Here is a 21780-nt window from a genome sequence, read left to right as displayed (position 1 = left end):
TCTGTTGCTGTTTGTCCTTCTTGTTTGCACGATTCAACGCCTTGAAAACTTTCTCAGGATCTGATAATGCTTCGAACAATTCACCACTTCTTGAGGAGTTTCTAGACATTGTAATGAACCGGCCGGTCGTTTCGAGTATTACAACCTTATTTCCCCTATTTACTGCTCGATTTATGCCTTATAGTTGATTTATGACTTACCGGGTTAGTTGGTTTGGGTCCGGAAGAATTTCGGAGTGAAATGAGACACTTAGTCTCTTAATTCAAAACTTAAGTTGAAAAAGTTGACCGGATATTGACTTATGTATAAACAACCTCGGAATTTAATTCTGATGATTTCAATAGTTCCGTATGGCGATTTTGGACTTAGAAGCGTATTCGAAAAATTATTTGGAAGTCCGTAGTGAAATTAGGCTTGAAACGGCGAAAGTTAAATTTTTAGAAAGTTTGACCGGGGGTGACTTTTTGATATCGGGGTTGGAATCCGATTCTGGAAATTTGAATAGCTTCATTATGTCATTTATAACTTTTGTGCAAAATTTGAGGTCAATCGAACGTGATTTGATAGGTTCCGGCGTCGTTTATAGAATTTGGAAATTTCAAAGTTCATTAGGCTTGAATCTATGTGTGATTTGTGTTTTTAATGTTATTGGATATGATTTGAAGACTCGACTAAGTTTATATGATGTTTTAGGACTTGTTGGTGCATTTGGTTAAGGTCCTGATGGTCTCGGGTGAGTTTCGGATGGTTAACGGATCAAATTCGGACTTAGAAGCAATATGAACATTTTCTGTGTTCTGTTGTGTTCGCACCTGCGAGAAATTGGCCGCAGGTGCAATGCCGCAGAAGCAGATCATGTTGCGCAGAAGCGCTCACGCAGGCGCGAACGAAGGAGCACATGTGTGGCTCCGCAGGCACGGGAGATGGAGTGCAGGTGCGACATTTGGGAAACCAAGTGGCTTCCGCAAAAGCGGAAATTTCACCGCATAAGCGGCTCCGCAGGTGCGAAAATGAAGCCGCAGATGCGAAAATCCTGGGCAGAATGTTAAAAATAGAGGAGTAAGAGATTTTGTCATTTTTGACATTTCCAAAAGCGGGTGAGGCTATTTTTGAGTGAGAAATCACGAAAAATCTTGAGGTAAGTCACTTGTGATTATTTCTACTCCGTAATATTGAATTATCATCGAATAATCCGACTAGATTACATGTTTTTGAGGTATAAATCGGGGATTTGAACTTAGGGATTTGAAAATAAGATTTGAAGGTCGAGTTGAGGTAAGATTTTGAGAAAATTGGTATGGTTAGACTGGTGAGGGAAAGGGCTTTCGGATTTTGTAACATTTGTCGGGTTCTGAGATGTGGGCCCCACGGGTAATTTTTGAGCTAAATTACGAATTTTATTGGAAAATTTATATTTTCTTATGGAATTAATTCCAATAAATTTTATTGACTAGATCGAATTAATTGTGGATAGATTCGAGGCGTTTGGAGGCCAATTCACGAGGCAAAGGTATAGCGGAGTGAGAAATTACACGGTTTGAGGTAAGTAACACTTCTAAACTTGGTTCTGAGGGTATGAATCCCCGAATTTGGTATGATATAAGTTGTTTGTAGGTGACACACACGATAGGTGACGGGCATGCAGACGTGCACCATAGAAATTTGTGACTTGAATAAATCCCGTGAAGTTGTAAAAATTAAAGAATCATGTTATTATCTGAACATGTTACACGTGTTAGAGAAATTGAGTCGATGCTCTTATTAAATATCATGTTTAGGCTATGTGCCAATATTTTGGGACCCATGGGGTCATGTTGCTATGGAATTAATTGTTTCAAAAATATACATTTCACACTCAGTCATATTCGTCCATTATGAGGATATTTATGGGATCGAGCTGCGCGCCGCAGCAGGATATATTGGCTTTATATATGTTATCATTAAATGGATTGGGGAGCCGGCCTGCAGCAGGCCATAATGGCTTTATACATTATTATTATATGGATCGGGGCTGCCCGCCTGCAGCAGGCCTTATAGGCTTTGTTATTATACGGATCGGGACTGCCCGCCTGCAGTAGGCCATATTGGCTTTGTATTACGCTTGGGCTGAAGGAGCCCCTCCGGAGTCGGTACACACCCCCAGTGAGCATAGATGATTATGTATATTCGGGATGGATTTCTCAAGGCATGGACTAGCCTTACTTATTTATATTGTAACGAGTTTTCCTGGACATGGATCTTGTCCGTATCATTTATATTTGGGGATAAATTACCCCAGGGCTGGATTGGCCTTATCCGGTACTGAGTGACTGACGGTTAGTCGATGTGTATATATATACGGGTTGGAACATGTTAGTCGATGTGTATATATATATACGGGTTGGAACACCCCTGGGCTGGATTGGCCATAAACAGTACCGAGTGACCGAATAATTTTTGACCAGTATTTACATGAGGTCTTTAACTGTTGAACTTGAAAGCATGCCTACATTTTTGTACCATTATTTATACTGGACTGTACCTGCGAAGCTAGTCATTTCTTTCAGCCCAGAGGTTAGTCTTGTTACTTATTGAGTTAGTTGTACTCATACTACACTCTGCACCTCGTGTGCAGATCCAGGTGCTCTCGAATACGGCGACTGCTAGATTTCGAAGTTAATTCTGTTGGGGACTATCAAGGTAGCTGCTTGACGCCCATAGACTTGATTCCTTTCCTGTTTTATTATTGTACTGTTCTATATTTTCAGACAGTGATTTTTATACGTCAAACTTTGTATTCATATTAGATGCTCATGTACTTAGTGACATCGGGTTTAGGCAGTGTTTATATTTATGTTCGTAAGGTTTTCTTCCGCTGAATTTAACAATTATTTTTTTAAATTTAAAAGATACGGTGGTTTATTGAGATTGTCGGCTTGCCTAGTATTGAGATAGGCACCATCATGACATGTGAGATTTGTTGATTCTGGAAACTAAATTTTGGCTATTCTATTCTCTCACAGATGGTGAGGACACGTACTACCGGGTCGGACGGTCAGCCACCAGTGCCACCAATTAGGGCCGTGAGAGGCCGGGGCCGTGGTAGAGGCCGGGGCCGAGGTAGAGGTCGAGGTGTAGCTCGTGCAGCGGTTGGAGCAGCACCTATAGTACCGCCAGTTGCTCCAACTCAGGAGCAGATTTCGGATATAGTTGAGCCAGCGAGGCCAGCTCAGGCACCAGCTACACCCATTGTGATTCCACACCTTCAGGAGGCTCTGGCCCATATATTGATAGTTTGTACTGGTCTTGCTCAGGTGGTTTTGGCTCAGGCTGCATCTGCCACTTCTAAGGCCGGGGGAGGTACTCATACCCCTGTTGCCCGTACTCTAGACTATGTAGTACAGGGACTTCATATACCGGGGGTACTACTGGCCCAGTCGGCTGCAGCTGCTCAGGCCCTGGTAGTTCCTGTTATGGCAGATGATGAGCAGAGAAGACTTGAGAGATTTGGGAGGCTTCAACCTCCATCATTTAGCGGTGCTGAGTCAGAGGATGCTGAGGGTTTTCTTGATAAGTGCCAGCGGATGCTTCAGACAACGGTTATTCTGGAGGCCAGTGGGGTCTCGTTCACTACTTTTTAGTTTTCTGGGGTTGCCTTCAGATGGTGGGAGGTTTATGAGAGGCGCAGGCCAGTTGGTGCAGTACCACTTACATGACAGGAGTTCTCCGTTCTCTTTTTAGAGAAGTTTGTGCCGCAGTCTCGCAAAGAGGAGCTGCGCAGACAGTTTGAGCAGTTATGTCAGGATGGCATGTCCGTGACGCAGTACGAGATGAGATTTTCTGAGTTGGCTCGTCACACAGTATGGTTGGTTACCACTGATAGGAAGAGGATTAGGAGGTTCATTGATGGCCTCACGTATCAACTGTGATTGCTTATGACTAAGGAGAGGGTATCTGGTGCCACTTTTGACGAGGTGGTTGATATTGCTCGATAGATAGAGGTGGTACGTAGCTAGGAGCATGGTGACAGGGAGGCTAAGAGGCCTTGAGGTTCGGGCGATTTTGGTGGGGTACCTTTTGGAGGGCAGTTCTACCACAACAGGGGTCATCCAGTTCACTGTGGTACATCATCCAGCCATGGTTCGTACAATTCTTATTAGGGTCAGTCATCTCTCAGTGCACTTCCAGTCCCGAGTACGCCCCGTGCACCATCAGTTCAGGGATCATATGTGCCAGGTCCTTCTGGTAGTTATTCTGGTTCCTGAGGTCCGCCTCAGAACTCGCCACCATTCTTCGAGATGGAGTACTATAAGTGTGGAGAGCTGGGCCATGTGAGGAAATATTGTCCCCTCCATACGCGAGGTCCAGTTCAGCAGAGGAGTCAAGCTACTACTTCTGCACCAGTTGCTCCACCATCCGCCCAGCCAGCTCGGGTTGGGGCTCAGTCAGCTAGGGGTCGCCCAAGAGGGGGAGGCCGATCCGGTGGCGGTCAGGGCCAATTCTATGCTTTTCCTGCCAGACCAGATGCTGTTGCTTCAGATGTAGTGATCACAAGTATTGTCTCAGTGTGCCACAGGGAGGCATATATATTATTTGACCTTAACTCCACATATTTGTACGTTTCATCATATTTTGTTCATTTTATGGATATGACCCGTGAGTCCTTAGTTTCACATGTTCATGTATCTACGTTGGTGGGCGATACTATAATTGTGTAGCGTGTTTATCGGTCGTGTGTGAAAATTATTAGGGGACGAGACCAGAGTTGATCTTTTATTGCTTAGTATAGTCAATTTTGATATTATCTGGGTATGATGAGATATCAGATGTTTTGTCATATGGCTTTGGGCCAAGTGAGGGAGCCTGCTATTGATAATTCAATTCATGATTATGTGTCAAATTATTTTTTTTGTTGTTTTGGTCTGAAATATACTTGGGAATCAGTGATGACTTGCAGAGGTAAAGTTTGAGAATGACTCGAGTTATATTGCGCTTTATGAGTATATGAAAATTATGGGATGAGTATTGTTGTGCTAATATGGCACGTGTCTTTTGGCCCATGTGGGGGGGGGGGTGGTAATATGGATTTGAACAAAGGGGTGACTCTAGAGAAAGTTCTAATGGATTCGAGATTAATACCTAACAATTGAGAATTTTTGGCGGATTTATTTATGGCAAAAATCTGAGATTTAAGTTGGATGGTGTCGAGACTTGTGGCATTTTTGTATATCATTATGGATTTTATATTTTGGTATCAGTAAGGTGAACGAAACGGCCTTAGACTCAAATAAGGTATTTTCAGAGTGAGTGTTTCGGTTGTGGTATTTATAGGGATAATTATGATGTGGTGAGACTCTATAGATGTTTTGGTGGCAATATTCTTGGGTTTTGGTGACCTACGTGGTTTGGTCGAGTTAGAGAAATTTAGTTCTAATAGCTTGGTTATGTGCAGATGGATTTCAAAGTATTCTTGATGGTTTCTACCATGGTTTAAAATAGATATTTTCTACCGACGTGGGGAACGTGTTGTGCATTATGATTTCCTCCTGGAAAGAAGCAAGAGAAAAGTTTCTAACTAATAGGGTAGGTAAATTACTGGTGACTCAAAGTTGATAATGAAATTATTGTGCTTGTCACATGATGACATGATAGATGTGGTGTGTTGTGCGGGATTAAGATTTGCAGGTACAAGGTGACAGTTCATTCTTGAAAGGAAGATCACGAATTTTGACAGAATGGTCAATTTCAGATATTTAGATGAATGTTATAGTTGCTCGGTAATCCCTGAGAAGGGTGCGTGGTTGATAGGGGCACTGTGTTTTGATTTACGGATATTCATTGGTATTGCGGTACTCTCCCGGTTGATAAACTGTTGATATTCAAATTATTGATATGTGGCACGGAAGAATTATGAAAATATTCCTAGTGGGATGATCGTGCATGAAGGATGTGATAGTCATTCGAATGCTGGAGTTGTGATCAGTTACGATAGTTCATGTGTACTTATTTGATTGCTCCTGTATAATATGCTTGGATTAGAGGCATGTGACCATGCCATACGGATTATGTTATTGGCATGTGAGTTATCCGTGCGGATCCATATACTGATATTATTGGCACGTGAGTGTCCGTGCGGGTCCAGATATTGATATTATAGCATGTGAGTTGTCCGTGCGAGTCACGTTAATGTGAGATCTAGAAGAGTTGGTTACTGTTATTAAATTTGTGTGTCTTGGTTCTACTATATATAATGAGTTTATATCATTACAGTTGTGGTGGTACTTGTTGAACTTACAATACAGTTCTCTACTTTGAGACATCTTCCATTTTTAGGTACAAGGTTGCATAGTTGTGGAGTGAGTTGTATTAGTGTGGTATGTCAATGGGATAGTTGTGTTTAATAATATAATATCATTGGACCTAGAATGGGTACTATCAGGTTTGATTACGGTATATTGGGAGGATAATATTGAAAGTCGGGTTAGAGAGTGGTTATGGTTCTGGTTGGGGCGGTAGAGCTCCATGACTTGTCTATATGATAATATGTTATGAGATTTCGCGTGTTTCTTTCATTATCAGCAGTGTACGAAAGTTTTAGAATGAGGTTTTGTTTGATATGTGGTTTAATACTATTACTGGGTTACTTTGGAGTAGTTAATGTGATCGAAAATGGTGTTGCGAGCATGCGAGTTGTGTAGTATGTTAAGTGATTATATCTGGGGTTACGGTTATCGCTTGATACAGCCTGTTCAGACTCATACATCGTGTTGATGTGAGATTCAGGTCTTGAAAGGAAATTTTGAATGTTGGAAAATTTATTCCAAGGTTTATGGGCTAAGGTTGAAGTAATAATTTTTAATTATGTTGCATTTTCAGGCCTATACAATTTACATAGAATAGGGTGTCGTGGGATCACCCCCGGGTACGTGCCTGGTAAGATGGAATAGTGAGTTGATGGCATAGAAACAACTCTTAGCACGTTCGAGGATGAACGTATGTTTAAGTAGGGGAGAATATAACGATCCGACCGGTCGTTTTGAGTATTGCAACCTTGTTTCCCCCATTTACTGCTCAATTTATGCCTTACAGTTGATTTATGGCTTAACGAGTTAGTTGGTTCGGGTCCGGAAGGATTTCGGAGTAAAATGAGACACTTAGTCTCTTAATTGAAAACTTAAGTTGAAAAAGTTGACCGGATATTGACTTATATGTAAACAACCTCAGTATTTAATTCGGATGATTCCAATAGCACCGTATGATGATTTGGACTTAGGAGCGTGTCCGAAAAATTATTTGGAGGTCCGTAGTGGAATTAGGCTTGAAATGGCGAAAGTCGAACTTTTGGAAAGTTTGACCGGTGGGTTTACTTTTTTATATCGGGGTCGGAATTCGATTCTGAAAATTTGAATAGCTTCGTTATGCCATTTATGACTTGTGTGCAAAATTTGAGGTCAATCAGACGCGATTTGATAGGCTCCGGCGTCGTTTATAGAATTTGAAAATTTCAAAGTTCATTAGGCTTGAATCTATGTGTGATTCGTGTTTTTAGTATTGTTGGATGTGATTTGAAGACTCGACTAAGTTTGTATGATGTTTTAGGACTTGTTGGTGTATTTGGTTAAGGTCCCGAGGGTCTCGGGTGAGTTTTGGATGGTTAACGGATCAAATTCGAACTTAGAAGAAATCTGAAAATTTTCTGTCTTCTGGTGTGATCGCACATGCGAGAAACTGGCCGCAGGTGCGATGCCGCAGAAGCGACTCATGTTGCGCAGAAGCGCTCACGCAGGCGCGAGCGAAAGAGCGCATGTGCGGCTCCGCAGGCGCGGGAGATGGAGCACAGGTGCGACGTTTGGGAAACCAAGTGGCTTCCGCAGAAGCGGAAGTTTCACCGCATAAGCGGTTCCGCAGGTGCGAAAATTGAGCCACATGTGCGAAAATCCTAGACATAATGTTAAAAATAGAGGAGTCCGAGATTTTGTCATTTTTGACATTTCCAAAAGCAGGTGAGGCGATTTTTGAGCGAGAAATCACGAAAAATCTTGAGGTAAGTCACTTGTGATCATTTCTACTCCATAATATTGAATTATCATCGAATAATCCGACTAGATTATATGTTTTTGAGGTGTAAATCGGGGATTTGAAAATAAGATTTAAAGATTTGGAGGTCGAGTTGAGGTCAGATTTTGATAAAATTGGTATAGTTAGACTCGTGAGTCAAAGGGCATTCGAATTTTGTAACTTTTGTCGGGTTCCGAGATGTGGGCCCCACAGACGATTTTTGAGCTATATTTCGGATTTTATTGGAAAATTTATATTTTCTTATGGAATTAATTCCAATAAATTTTATTGACTGAATCAAATTAATTGTGGATAGATTCGAGGCGTTTGGAGGCCAATTAACGTGGCAAAAGCATAGCGGAGTGAGAAATTACACGGTTTGAGGTAAGTAACACTTCTAAACTTGGTTCTGAGGGTATGAATCCCCGAATATGGTATGATATAAGTTATTTGGAGGTGACACACACGATAGGTGACGGGCATGTGGACGTGTACCATAGAAATTTGTGACTTGAATAAATCCTGTGAAGTTGTAAAAATTAAAGAATCATGTTATTTTCTGAACATGTTACACGTGTTAGAGAAATTGAGCCGATGCTTTTATTAAATATCATGTTTAGGCTATGTGCCAATATTTTGGGACCCATGGGGTCATGTTGCTATGGAATTAATTGTTTCAAAAATATACATTTCACACTCAGTCATATTCGTCCATTATGAGGATATTTATGGGATCGAGCTGCGCGCCGCAGCAGGACATATTGGCTTTATATATATTATCATTAAATGGATCGGAGCGCCCGCCTGCAGAAGGCCAGAATATCTTTATTCATTATTATTATATGGATCGGGGCTGCCCGCCTGCAGCAGGCCTTATAGGCTTTATTATTATATGGATTAGGACTGCCCGCCTGCAGTAGGCCATATTGGCTTTGTATTACGCTTGGGCTGAAGGAGCCCCTCCAGAGTCTGTACACACCCCCAGTGAGCATAGATGATTATGTATATTCGGGATGGATTTCCCAAGGCATGGACTAGCCTTACTTATTTATATTGTAACGAGTTTTCCTGGACATGAATCTTGTCCGTATCATTTATATTTGGGGATAAATTACTCTAGGGATGGATTGGCCTTATCCGGTACTGAGTGACTGACGGTCAATCGATGTGTATATATATACGGGTTGGAACACCCCTGGGCTGGATTGGCCATAAATAGTACCGAGTGACCGAATCATTTGTGACTAGTATTTACATGAGGTATTTCTACTGAGTTTGACTGTTGAACCTGAAAGCATGCCTACATTTTTGTACCATTATATATACTGAATTGTACTTATGGAGCTCGTAATTTCTTTCGTCCCACAGGTTAGTCTTGTTACTTATTGAGTTAGCTTTACTCATACTACACTCTGCACCTCGTGTGCAGATCCAGGTGCTCTCGGATACGTCGACTGCTAGATTTCAAAGTTAATTCTGTTGGGGACTATCAAGGTAGCTGCTTGACGTCCGCAGACTTGATTCCTTTCCTGTTTAATTATTGTACTATTCTATATTTTCAGACAGTAATTTTTATCCATCAGACTTTGTATTCATATTAGTTGCTCATGTACTCAGTGACACCGGGTTTTGGGAGTGTTTATATTTTGTGTCCGTAAGATTTTTTCCGCTGAATTTAATAATTATGTTTTGAAATTTAAAAGATAGGGTGGTTTGTTGAGATTATCGGCTTGCCTAGTATTGAGATAGGCGCCATCACGGCATGTGAGATTTTGGGTCGTGACAGGCATGTACCTGTAACACCCAAGACTACAAACATTAGAATTTTAATGTATTTAGTTTAAAATGAAGAACATTGATTACACTAAGAATTCTAGTACTTCTTTTAGCTACAATTAATAACACCATTAATTCCTCGGCAACGACGCCAAAATTTGATCACGCCCAACTATGCCTTGTAAAAAGAACTAAGCGGTCGTTGCAAATATAATCCGGTTAACAAGCCCGGAGTCGAATCCCATAGGGAATTAACGTAGTAAGCATATCTACTAGACTCACACAAATTTACTCAATCAATCTTCAGAAATACTAAATAACAAATTGTATGTTTACTAACTAAAGATCAAGTAATGAAACAGCAATAATTAATAACTAACGACGAACAGGTTGTAGACAAGATTTGGAATGATCTAAGGTTATGATTTCCCCTATTGTCGGAATCCTTTCCGCCACGTTTCCTATAAATTTGCCTAAATTTTCTCTACCGATCATGAGCACTTTGAGTGTCGTAATTCTCTTCCGAGTAACTATCACAATTTACTAGACATATTCATCTGAACTACGCTAGCTAGCACTAAGTCACGACTCACTTAGATCGCACCAAGGATTCGTTATTCCTAATCCCACCTGTAAACTCTCCGTATTGATCCCTCACATATGTTAAGAGTGATGTTGTTCAACAACTACCTAAATATGCATTCTCTTCCAAGCAATACATACTAAGTAGGCACCGTCGATTGAGAGCTCTTCAATCAACCACAATATAAACGTAGTTGAACAAATAGAGAAAAAGCTACGGCAACTCTATATTAAACGTAATAGGAAAATCATCCTCCAATAGGTTCCATCAAAACCTTAGATTAGAAGTTTAGCTACTCATATTCATAGTAACAAATTTTCAAGTATTTTGCATGAATAAATTACAAAGAAAAGATGAAGGAATGTAGAACTCGATGATTCTTTCCATCAAAAGTTGTCCCACGAGCTATTCTTGACTCCGGTCGTAAAACTCTCTCGAAAGTGGTGTTTAATGACTATTTATATGTGTAGGAAAAGACCTAAACGACATAGCCCAGGTCCAAATCCAACAAAGAGACGAAATAGGCTTTTAAAATCCGGATCAGGCTCGCTATGGACCTCGCCTCGCGAGACAAAACACGAGCTTCACCTCGCCTCAGACTGTGCGGTGCAAGTCCTGCCGCGCGCTTCTATCTCGTCATAACCCTTGCATCGCGCGCTTCTACGCGAGCTAAAGAGCTCGCCTCGCCTGCTCTAACGCGAGCCACTGGGCTTGCTTCGCCTGCTGCTTCATTTTCCCTCTGCTCAATTCTTTCTTTCTTTTTTCCTATTATTTTCGAGCATGATTTACACTTCAAATATTCACTTTGCTCCAATTTCATCTCCAATGTACCTACACATAAAATAGACTCAATTAAGCACAAATATAGTATAGTTTAGCATTAAAGCACCTAAAATATAAAGTAAGTAATGTATTAAAAATATAAAATTATAGCCAAACATCAATACCATATAATTCTCTGTTTAAATTTTAATATTCTCTTTTAAAACAATAGTTGTTGACTTATCATACAAAAGCGTATGGTTAGAAAAGTATTCTAAGATTCTGTAGCTAAACCCAAAGCAAAGAAGAAGCTTCGGTTAATTTGGATGGTTGTTACCTATCGTATTATATCGTGTTGTTACTTTTATAATGTTTGTTTTGCATGTTACTTAAATTTTATTGTATCATATCGTTAAATCCATTGTTACGTAACGACGAAAAGTGTCACTTTAACGGATTTGGTGTGGTGGAGTCGTTACCTTATTTTTTTCCTCTCATTTTGTCCTTATTATTAAATAATCATATTTTATCCTTTACCCTACTTTTTATATAATAATTTTACTCCGTATCTTATTTTTTCTTAGTAATGTTACAAGTTTATTCTTTATATCGTTGGTGTACGACATTATAAAATAACGGCAAACAATACAATCTATCCAGACATTGTATTCATCAAACAATGCAATATAATATACATTATTGAACGACTTTGTAACAACAATTCAAACAATGTGTAAGAATCATGGTGCTTCCTTAGGGATGGTCATGCAATAATTACATTATTTATACATCTTCTTTAGTGCGTAGATATTGGGTTAGAGAAGAGAGTGGGTGGGTCAAACTTCACAATTTGAAACATCCAAAGTGCTTGACCCTGCCCTGTAAAATGATTTGAAAAAAAAATGCATTAAAGTGGATTGTATATCAGTAATCAACTTATCCATTACATGTTAATCACAAGCTAGCAAGTTGGAGTGTTGGGATTTTTATATAAATAGCCGGCCATATTTATTGTTTACTTTTTTTAGTCATATACATAAATCATAAATAATTATACACATATAATATAGAAATTACGCATATATTATACCTTCACCAGACTACTTTTTATTTAAGCGATTGGGCGGATCACTATTTGGTAGTAAATGTATACTTTCTTTATATTCATTCTTGTAGCTCGGTACATTTGTAACTATACCATATTACAGCTTACTTTCGATAGGTCAACGAACTCTGGGCTATCGCATAGAAGGAAAGGTCTTAGTTTGACTATTATCGGAACAAGTAAGAATTTTAAAGTTTAAGTTCTAATTGTATAAAAGTATATATATTCAATTAGGTCATTTGTTATGTAATTGCAAGTAAGTATATTTAATATTCTCTTTGTCCCCCTTTACATGACACAAATACACCGTTATTATTTGGAGAGCCAAATGAATTTTTCTTTGACCGCAATTTTTTCAAATAAATTTTAAATATTTTTAATTATTAATTAGTCCGACTTAGAGTACTTTTTATATAATTTCTGAATATGTAAACTTTCTTTTTGTTTTGAAGATTCTTTGCTCAAACCCAGTCCGAAAGTGTTAGATAATTTGACCCAGCGCACTCTAAATTGAGTCACATAAAGTGGGACAAATGGAATAGCATTAAAAGATAACCTAAAATAAATAAAAAATAACATGATATTATTATAAGTTAAATTACACTAACGATGTGAAATCTTTATTATAGTATTCATGTATATAACTTAAATCTAATTTTTTTAGCTACTCCGAAATGGACATACATTTTTGGTATTGGTTATTTAAATCCTTTATTTCTATTACTACAGTCAGACATTTCCATAACAACATTTGCATATAACAGTCATTCACTATAAAAGTCAAGTTTTTTTCGAAATCGATTTTTATGTTATGTTATATATATCCTCTATAACAGCTTTGCACTATAGCATCCCAAAAATATCGGAATAAACAAGATTATTATAGAGAGATTTGACCGTATATTTTTTTTCATAGCTAATTAGTTGCCATTACTATTGAGTAGTAACTAGTAAATCCACTTCTCCACGCGTCAAAACTTTCTTCTCCTTGTAAAGCCACTACTATTTTTGCTACTTTAAGTGAGCTAGAAAATCCTTGGCGTTACCAAAATCTACTTGCTCTTTTTGTATAAATAGCCACTTCTTGAGCTTTATATTTCCTCAACCACATTTCTATTGAGAAAAATCTGAAGTTGAAGGAGAGAGTGAGGTGATAATGGCAAGTAGAAGAGAAGTTTACTTTGTTTTCATGAACTATGATCCAGAATACGAGCGCCTTAAATCCAACAGGTTATATATAATCATCCTTTTATCTTATGTAAAATCATTTTCTACAAACTATGTTCTTAGTTTTACTAATTTGTCGAAAATGACATAAATAATATTATATCATAGAACGAAGAAGGGAACACAAGAGCTTGATCTGTACTTGTGCAAGAAACATGATGAGTTGTTAGAAAACACCCTTGAGCCAGGCAGCTACAACAAGACAATGTCATTAGTTATTGTTGATGGCTTTGCTGTAGAAATGACAGATCATCAGGTATCTTTTTATGATCTCTCGACTGTTTGCTATAACAGAAAACCTTCAATTTTACAGACGCTATCTAACACTCTCTAAAATTTAAAAACTATTTTAAATCGACTAAATGTCAGTCTAGTGCACCAAAGCATCTAGGGCCTGGGAAGGGTCACGCTCAAGAAGTGTGATTTAGATCGTCTACCCTAATGCAAACATTAGTGGCTGGTTCCGCGGCTTGAACCCACGACTTATAAGTAAAATATATTTTTGTTTTTGATTGTCAGAATATGACCTGTTTTCTGAAATGTTTCATTCATGCCAAACACACATTTTTACTTGTTACTATTTTCTGGTGTATAAGATGTTCTGGTATTTGAATACTATTTTTAGTCAAGATACTTGCAAGCTGGCCCGAACACCATGGTTACACAAAAAATTTCTGTTATATATTCTCAATGTTATAATTGGCATTTCACCAATTTTACAGGCTAATCTGCTTCGATCTGCAAAAGACGTGAGGGTTGTCGAGAAAAATCAAGAGCTTGCATAATGCCGGCCAAGATTAGGAGGAGGCGTGATCCCCTACTGTTTGAGGCTGAGTTTGCTCAATGATTTCTTGCTAAATGAAATTTAGAAAACTAAGAGTAAAATAAAATTAATAAAAAAAAAAAGTGGGGTGGATCGGAGGCAAGAATATTGTGTAAGTAAATGCTTCGTCTTATGGTACGAAAGCATATATGAAGTCATTATTGTACTTTAGATAATTATTGTTCTCTCAATATATATCCCTACCCCGACCATGTATTTCACTTTTTACTTAGTACGTGATAGAAAGTGTAATTAATGCCTCGTCTGAGTCCCATTGATCCAATTCTGTCTTTTGAAAGGATAAAATAATTAGATTTCTGATGGCCGGCACTAATAGAGTGGTAAATAAACAACCATTAATGGAGCGTGTTTAATTACCACTTAGTCAAAGTGAGAGATTTGTTTCTCATGTGGAGAGTGGGTGGAATCTAAAGCTACCATGTACATTCTCAAAGTTTAAATTCGAGACTTCTAATTGAAGTGGATGAAATTTAATCGCTCCGCCGCACATCTTGGTGGTGTTATGTTTATTTCTTGTTCTTGCGCTTCTTTATTCTTATTATGTGTCCTGATTGTCATACTTTCTCTTTATGACCTCTCTAGATCTCCTTCATAATAACTTAGACTAGAATGCATGATTTGGTGTTAACTTTGATGAAATAATTTACTGGCACAAACTCAGTATAATTCAAAAGAATATTAATATATGTGTACCGAATATATATATATATATATATATATATATGATGAACCAGATTGAGATTTAGCCCAACTATGCATGGGACACAATCACACAAACTCTCGTCAAATTCATTAATTATACGGGTACAAGGCACAAGTTAGCCCAAAGATATTTAACATAGTCTCATCGATATTATCCGTTTTGAGTCAAGTTCATACGATCTTACTTAAAAAGTCTCGTGCTATTAAGAATATATACACTTTATATGTATATACTCAATCTTTTCAGCTATCAATATTATAGAATTTTGTTTACATGCCCAACTACGGACAAAGTTACAAAACAAAAGAGAGAGTGAGAGAGCGACAAGCTTGTGGGTGGTCCATATGCGTAGATTATTTGAGCCTGTCGTCCACAGAACATGCACAAACAATAATATGGCGAGACAAAGAAAGGCAGAATCCTCAGTACGTAGTGTAAGTTGTGGAAATCCATGAGACTGATGTGTAACTTTTCATAGACTGCATTTCATTAGCCTTAGCAGTTTATCTAGTTAAGGTTATAGAGAAGGACAGAATTATTATTTTTCACTCGCAATGCTTCTATTTTTCAACAAAGTTTGAGAGCAAGTTGCCTGACATAAATTGTGGGGGTCATTGTACAAATTGTACTACAACACTTCACATGCAACACCTTTTCTGTTAGAGTTATTTGTTTATTTTTTATCTTTCTTTAATTTTTTGTGTGTGTTTTTGGACGATGATGATCAATTCATTGTTGTTGCCCCCTACTACTTCTTCCCCATGACTTAATATAGTCGAAACAAATGGCTAATAATTAGCTCTTATCAATCCTTTCATTTCAACGTGCATGGCCAAAACCTTGATGTCTCTTTCTCTTCCACAAAGTATGTTAGAAAAACATGTTTAATACTCATGTTCACAAAGTTATATTCCTGCATTTCGACATATATGGCAGTGTTTGACTAGGTAGGAACTCAAAAAAGAAAGAACTAAAATTTGTGGCTAGTCTTAAGCATGTTACGAAATTTTTGAGTCTATAAACGCATCCTATTACGATAAAATAAGAAATTTAAATTTAGTTATTTACAAATAAAAATTGACTTTTTTTTATAACAGACTAATAAAAAAAATAGTGTAACGATACAATGGAACCGGGGAAGTAGTCTTTAGTTAACATGTCAAAATGATGGAACACGAAATCTTTAAGGTCTTACTTTCTTACTTTTTCCCTTTCTCTTATGTGTACAGTTTTATTTCCTTTTTATTCATACAAAATTCGTTTCCTCTCTCTTTTTTCCTTTCTTCTTTTTTGCTACTCCAGTTTTCTTACAGTTTCCCTTTTCCTTTCTGTTTTTATTTTCAGAAAATATTAAACTGGAGTTCAGATGTTTTCTTCTCCTCACACTGTGATTGCCTTTATATTAGCCTTCCTCACTGACTCGCTCGTCTCCTTCCACTTGTCAAATCAAATTGATTTAGTGTCAACACTCAATATTAAACAAAAAGTGATGTAACGGAGCTTATATAATTCCAAAGGTTAAAATATTTCATGATGTATTTCAATTTGATGATGCAAGTTATTCAAGTTATCAATCAATATGTAGTTGACCAAGCAATTCACAATAAAGCGAAGAAATAAAACAAACAAATGGACCTTAGCCTCTCATTTTATATTTAATATATTTACTCGTATTTACATTTAAGTAAAATACGACTTTCTTTGCATTATTTAGTGTTTTCTAGTGACAACATACTGTAAACGATATAATAATTAGTCGTTCCTCATCTAAACTTGGAGATTTTTTGGACTAGTCTACATAAATAATTATGGTCAAAACTTAGTTTCGAAGAAATCAAATAATTAAGAGTGGTGATAATGCGTGTAACTAAGCACTACTAGAAATTCGTTCAAAACAATCGAAAATCAGTAGGTCGGTCATAACTGACCGATTTCATCGGTCCATTAAATTCCATACCCGACCTAAAAGAAAAAGGCCAATCGATTTCAGTCGATTTTTTAAAATTATGTCATTAAAAAATGCATCATCTGAATTCAAATTGGGGTTTGTACTGTGGCAGGATACTTACAATTGGTGCTTTCGATTTAAAACTTTCTTATTTATATTCTTTAATCGTATTTTTCCGTGAAAATAACTGACCAATTTCGATCGATTTTATTAAAAAAAATAAAATTACCAAACTAAATTGGTCGTTGTTTTAAAATGACTGACAGAAATAACTAACCAAAATAGGTCGATTTTCTGAATACTAATATAATTGGAAAACCAACCGAAGTTGGTCGGTTTCTTGAAAATTGTCACCACCCAAAATTTCCACCTTCGGGACAATGATGACGCCGAACATTTCACTTGCTAGGCAAACCAACGTTAGAATAATATTAGCCATTTTTAAATAATTTTAAATTAATTAATTAATAACAAAGGAACAAATGCGGAAACAAAGTCTGAAATAGAGTGAATAATCTATAATAACAGCTATGTCTAAATACCATCCCAGAACTGGTGTCACAAGTGCAAGAGTTACTAGAATAATACAAATAAAGGTCTGAATGAAAATGAAGTTGTCTGAAAGAAATACACAGCTATGATAAAGTGGAAGGGGACTTCAGAACTGCGAACGCCATGCAGTTATACCTCAAGTCTCCTGCGAATAGCTGAATTAGAGCAAATCTACTATACGCTGTTGGGACCAACTCCGGTATCTGCACAAGAAGTGCAGAGTGTAGCATGAGTACAACCGACCCCATGTACCTAGTAAGTGCCGAGCCTAACCTCGATGAAGTAGTGACGAGGCTAAGGCGGGTCACTTACATTAACTTGTATGCAATAATAATAATAACAACAATAATAAAAATAAAATAGGTATCTTATTTCAACTGTTGAAGCCAACTCGGCAGTCATAACCAATTATTATTTCAATCAATTTCCGTTGCGGCGTGCAACCCGATCCCACAATATATTCACATTCAATTCCATTGCGGCGTGCAACCCGATCCCACAATATATTCATTTTTATTTAATTCCGTTGCAGCGTGCAACCCGATCCTCAATATATCTTTCAATCAATTCTGTTGCGGTGTGCAACCCGCTCCTCCAATATATTCATTTCAATAAATTCTGTTGCGGCGTGCAACCCGCTCCTCTAATATATTCATTTCAATCAATTCTGTTGCGACGTGCAACCCGCTCCTCCAATATATTCATTTCAATCAATTCTGTTGCGGCATGCAAACCGCTTCTCCAATATATTCACTTTCCTTTTTGTTGCGGCGTGCAACCCGCTCCTCAAATAATATAATTTACCAATACTTATAAAAGAAATTACTCCAATAAATGCAACAATTAATATGGAATTATAAGACAACAAACATACAATAATTATAATTTATTTAGAAATAAGTGATGACAAGTAGCAATTAATTGTAGAAATTAAGGAGGAAATAGGTAATTTAATAATTAGTACGCTAAATGTCAAGTAGCAATTAAGTCACATAAATCAAATAAGCACGTAGCTACTAGAATAATGCAAATAAAGGTATGAATGAAAATGAAGTTGTTTGAGAGAAATACACAGCTATGATAAAGTGGAAGGGGACTTCAGAACTGCGAACGTCATGCAGTTATACCTCAAGTCTCCTGCGAATAGCTGAATCCTAGCAAATATGCTATACGCCGCTGGGACCAACTCCGGTATCTGCACAAGAAGTGCAGAGTGTAGTATGAGTAAATGTCGAGCCTAACCCCGATGAAGTAGTGACGAGGCTAAGGCAGGTCACTTACTTTAACTTGTACGCAATAATAATAATAATAATAATAATAACAATAATAGAAATAAAACATGTATCTTATTTCAACAGTTGAAGCCAACTCGGCAGTCATAACTAATTATTATTTCAATCAGTTTCCGTTGCAGCGTGCAACCCGATCCCACAATATATTCACATTCAATTCCGTTGCGGCGTGCAACCCGATCCCACAATATATTCATATTATCCCACAATATATTCATTTTTATTTAATTTCGTTGCGGCGTACAACCCGATCCTCAATATATCTTTCAATCAATTATGTTGCGGCGTGCAACCCACTCCTCCAATATATTCATTTCAAAAAATTCTGTTGCGGCGTGGCGTGCAACCCGCTCCTCCAATATATTCATTTCAATCAATTCTGTTGCGGCGTGCAAACCGGTCCTCCAATATATTCACTTTTCTTTTTGTTGCGACGTGCAACCCGCTCCTCAAATAATATAATTTACCAATACTTATAAAAGAAATTACTCCAATAAATGCAATAATTAATATGAAATTATAAGACAACAAGCATACAATAATTATAATTTATTTAGAAATAAGTGATGACAAGTAGCAATTAATTGTGAAAATTAAGGAGGAAATAGGTAATTTAATAATTAGTATGCTAAATGTCAAGTAGCAATTAAGTCACATAAATCAAATAAGCATGTAGCAATTATAGCATGGATTCAAGGCATAATATTGAGCAACGAATATGAGAGAAACAATTAATATAATAATTAATTTATGATTTAAAATAATTTATAATTTTCAAATAATTAGAAAAATAATTAATTTGACGACGTATAGACTGTTACGCAGCGCCTTCCTGAAGTTCCTTGGAAGGGCGACGTAAGGCTAAGCAACCGATGTCAGTACGGTTACTGTCCGCCAACTGAGGTCCCCTCCGTACGCTAGACTAGATTGTCAGTGCCGTACGGGAAAATCAATGTCATGAGCAATTGAAAGAGAGCAGAAAAGAGAATTGAGAATGAAAGAAAGCTTGATTGCATTGAATGAAAGCTATTACAGAAAACAAGACGGTGTCGGGGGGAGAGACACCAGTACAGAGAATTGTTTGCTTGCTTGAAAGTTTTGATTGCTTGGTCCCCCTTAATAATGCTTAAAAAAATAAACCAAAGTTACATGACTAGACCTATGAAAGCTGGAAAATTACACTTAAAGAAAATGCAGCAAAACTACTCTATATTTACAATGAAAAGGACTTAGTCTTCTACAAAGCAGCAACAAGTCCGTTGGCAACAACTTTGTCTTTAGCATCAGGGTTTGCACGCGCGACATTGTCAATGCGCGCGACGCTGTTGGCATCTGCCTGTGGCTGGGCACTGGCGATGGCTATCGGTGGAGCGACAGAGGCACATGCGCGCTTGTCACTTGGAGCTGCCGAGACCACGAGGCCGACCGTGGCGACATGCGTTGGGAGGCTGGCCAGGACGCCACGGGGCACGTCCAATGGGTCATGGGGCATGGTTGGAAAGCCGCCCATGACATTCTCCCCCACCTGAGTTGGCGACGTCCTCGGCGCCTTCCTTGCAAGGTAATCATCAATCATGCTCTTGTAAGCTTTGAGGTTTGTTCCCCTCTCCCAAGTATTCTCCTCTGCATCACAACCCTGCCATTTCACCAAGAACTCCTGGTGATCTTTTCTTGAGGCGTGAATCACTCGATCATCAAGAATAGCTTCAGCACGCCTTTTCCCGGTTGAATTGGGGCCTCGAATACTTGGTATTGTGAGTTGGTTTCGTGAAGGGTCCTCCATATCTTCCCGAAAAGGTTTCAGGAGACTGACATGGAAAACAGGATGGATTTTCCACCAAGCTGGGGTATCCACCCGGTATGCAACTTTCCCAATGTGCCTTTCAATGGACAAGGGTCCAATATATTTTTGCAATAGGCGAGGGTCATGGACACCTACAAACAAGTACCGCTTTGGGATTTTGACCATCACTTTGTCTCCCACCTGGTATTCAACAAAGCGGCGATTCTGATCAACATGCCTTTTCATCCACTTTTAGGCTTTGATAAGATAGCTCCGCACTATCTCCAAATTTTGCTTCCATTCTTTTGAGAAGCTAGCAGCCCGAGGAGATTTTGACATGTTTGGTGCGTTCACTGTGTGGGGGAGTAGAGGTTGCTGTCCGGTAACAATTTCAAAAGCGCTTTTGTTGGTACTTGAGCTCTTTTGTGAATTGAAACACAGTTGAGTAGCATCCAGAAGCTTCACCCAATTCTTCTGCGATCCGGTCACAAAGTGCCGGAGATATTCCTCTAGCATGCCATTGAATTGCTCCATCTAGCCATCAGATTGCGGATGAAAACTTGAGCTATGACTCAATTTTGACCCGAGGCACTTAAAGAGTTGGGTCCAAAAATTTCTAGTGAAGCGTGAGTCGCGATCACTAACAATGTCTTTAGGTAAGCCCCAATATTTGACGACATGAGAGAAGAATAGTCGGGCTGTATCTTCTGCTGATATATATTATGGGGCTGCTATAAAGGTAGCATACTTGGAAAACCGATCTACCACAACCAAGATAGTTGTGAGATCTCCGACCTTGGGCAATCCGGTGATGAAGTCCAGGGAAACGCTTTCCCAAGGTCTTTTTGGGACAACTAGTGGTTCTAAGAGCCCTGCCTGCGTCAAACGGTCTGACTTATCTTTCTGGCATACTAGACAAGTCTTCACATACTGAGCGACGTCATCGACCATTTGAGGCCAATAATATGCACGGCGAAGTAATGCCATGGTGCGTTCCTCGCCGGGGTGACCGGCCCACAAAGTATCGTGGCATTCTGCAAGAAGAGCCCGTCGCAGATATCCTCCTTTAGGAACATAAATTCGGTTCCCTTTCACCTTCAGGAAATCATCTTCGGTGTAGAACTGGCGAGTCTTGCCCTGTCCTACCAAATCAACCAAATACTGTGCA

Source organism: Nicotiana tabacum, chromosome 15 (genome assembly GCF_000715075.1).
Source record: "Nicotiana tabacum cultivar K326 chromosome 15, ASM71507v2, whole genome shotgun sequence".
NCBI classification, from domain to species: Eukaryota; Viridiplantae; Streptophyta; class Magnoliopsida; order Solanales; family Solanaceae; genus Nicotiana; species Nicotiana tabacum.
The sequence above is the reverse complement of the archived record's forward strand: the minus strand, read 5'-3'. Positions refer to the sequence as shown.